Genomic DNA, 2,702 nt, shown 5'->3' on the forward strand with positions numbered 1-2,702 from the left:
GGAATGACCATGGGAAAACCAGAGGATAAGAGAAGGAACTCGAGATAACTGAAGCCATGGAAAACCTCACCTAAAGAAAACAGAAAGAATAACTAAAACTAAACCAAGGAATAAATAATACAAAACATTTTGAAAAAAAAGAGATAATTGGACAGAGCAAAACTAAGAATATGAAAATTATCTAAATATAGACAACACAGAACAAAACAAATCAAATTTGAGAAAACAAAAAAATTAAACTCAAACCGAAACAAAGGGTCCAAAATATAAGAGCATAAAAAACTATTAAAGATTAAAGTATCAATATTACAGGATTACAGTTGTTATATTAGGTGACCAAAAGGAGAGAAGCTCTGATTGGTTATTGAGAACTGAGTGACAGGTCCACCACGCAGCAGCTTCAGCCTGCAGCAGAGCATTTAAGTGCAGGAAAAGAAGCTCCTCATTTAAGAGTTTATGTAAAGCTAGGCTCATTACTCAATCCCCTAATATTCTGACATCATCCTCATCACATTACACTTTTTGTCATTTTCATTCATTTTTTTCCTGTAATATTATGACTTTCATCTTCTAAAGTTATGATTCCATTCTCACATGCCCACAACTTCAATCTTGTAGTAAATGATGACTTTTGACTAATTAAAAATAATGATGTACCTCTAAGTATGGCCCTAATATTCTGACATAGTAAACAGGAACAATCCCTGCCATTCATAAGAAGACATTTTAAAGCCTGAAATTATTACGTTGTTTAATATGAATATATATAATTTTTTTCTGCCTTTTTGAGTTTTTACAGTACAAGTGGCTTGAGAGACATGTAGGAAAGGACCACAGGGCAGATTGGAACCTGGGTCACATGGGTCATGCTCGCTAACCACTGCTCTACCTGCACGCCCATATAAACATGCATTGTTTTCGGTTACAGTGGAATCCGCCTATAGTGGTCATGGATATAGTAATCAACCGCTTATAGTGTTCAAAAGGAATCATTTCTATACAAATACTGTTTAAATCATTTGTTTATAGTAATCAATAAATCCACTTATAGTGTCCATTTTTGGCCATTTTGTAAACATGTGCAAAAATACTTCATAACTGGATGGAAAGTGATGACAGCATTGTCAGAGCCCGTCATCATGGTATAAGGTATAAGAGCGCTTTGGTGCGGGTACCAGAGCTGCACGCAGCGAGGAGGGGGAGGAGGATGAAGAACAGGAGTCTGTTGTCTCCTCCAGAGCTGGGATGAGGGATGCAGTTTGCATTTTAAAGACTGGTCTGCTGCATGTTGGTTTTAAAAACTTTGACCTTTTACACCGTTTACAAAAAGAAGTGAACTCGGTGTTGGACAACACTCTGATCCAGGGAACTATGGATAAATATGTGAAGTGATTTCATAATGTGGAGCAGCAGATCCGCAACACAAAACTGGTTTATTCTATTGCTTCTATGCTATTGTTCTATGAAACCGTTTGTTTCAAACTTTGCTACCAGTTATGTCTGCGCACAGCGCAGTATACTGTAATTAAACTTACTGTAATAACATTCAGTAAATGTGGAAGCTATCCATTTCATTTCATCTTTCTCATTGATAAACCATACAAATGGCATTTAGATGATATTCTGCATAAAAAATTAGTGAAATAACTATAAATTCTGATATAGTAATCAATCGCTGATGGTGTTCAAATTGGCTCTGGACCAATGTGATCATTATAAGCTGATTTCACTTATAGGTTTTTTTTCCCTTCCCGTAATACAGTATATATTTTCTAATGTTTTATTTCATCTCCCTCAGGAGTCAGATTAGATGAAGCCCTTTCTCTTTTCTCAGGATAAAAGCAATCATCTTCATTGATCTGTGTCAAGGTTAGGAGAAGACAGGAAGGCCTGTGTAGACACCATAACCAGTTACTTTTGTCAAGTTTGATAAAAAGGGACCCATATGTCTGTAGCCATGGCAGTAAGAGCGAGCAGGCCCAAACACGACGCATGGACCCACACCACGTAATGACACACTATCAGATATTCACAGCGTAGTGGACAGATAGGATTGGAGAATAAGTTCCTACCTGAACTGTTTTTATGGCTCATTCTTTGGTGACGACATGAGCCCAGCGCTGGAAAATTCTGCACTTTTTCTCTCGTAAACTTGGATCACACTGAGTTATTTATTATAAGACTAAGTGTCATTTAAAGTTTCTTTTTTTTTACAAAAGAGTTAAACCAGACAAAAGAACTGACAGCCGCTACACTACTATAGAGAGAAGCTGGTTACCCAGACATGCAGGGGCAGTTTCACTCTACAAAAGGATATCTCATGTTGGTAACTTTGATGAGAAAGTACATTTGAAATGAACAAACCACAAATATACATTTTGATATTGAATATGTAAATGAGTAAAACTAAGCACAACTGGACAAACATTTGTCAACAGTGATGACCCAAAAGCAGAGATGAGTTCTTGTTGATTTAATAAACAATTAAGTTAAAATACACAGAACCAAAAAACCACAAAACATAATGGAAAACTATGATGGGGAGCCAGAGACTAACAACAAGAAGGAACCAGCACTAAGTGACTGCAGAGGAGGTTTATGTAAGTCCAGAACAAAGAATGGCCTAATGAGCTGAATATGGAGCAGGTCTGAGTGGAACTAACTAGAAGGAGAACAAGGGGAAAGGAAACAAGCACAAGGGG

The sequence above is a fragment of the Cyprinodon variegatus genome, unplaced genomic scaffold, assembly GCF_000732505.1.
Source record: "Cyprinodon variegatus isolate N-32 unplaced genomic scaffold, C_variegatus-1.0 Scaffold366, whole genome shotgun sequence".
Taxonomy (NCBI): Eukaryota; Metazoa; Chordata; class Actinopteri; order Cyprinodontiformes; family Cyprinodontidae; genus Cyprinodon; species Cyprinodon variegatus.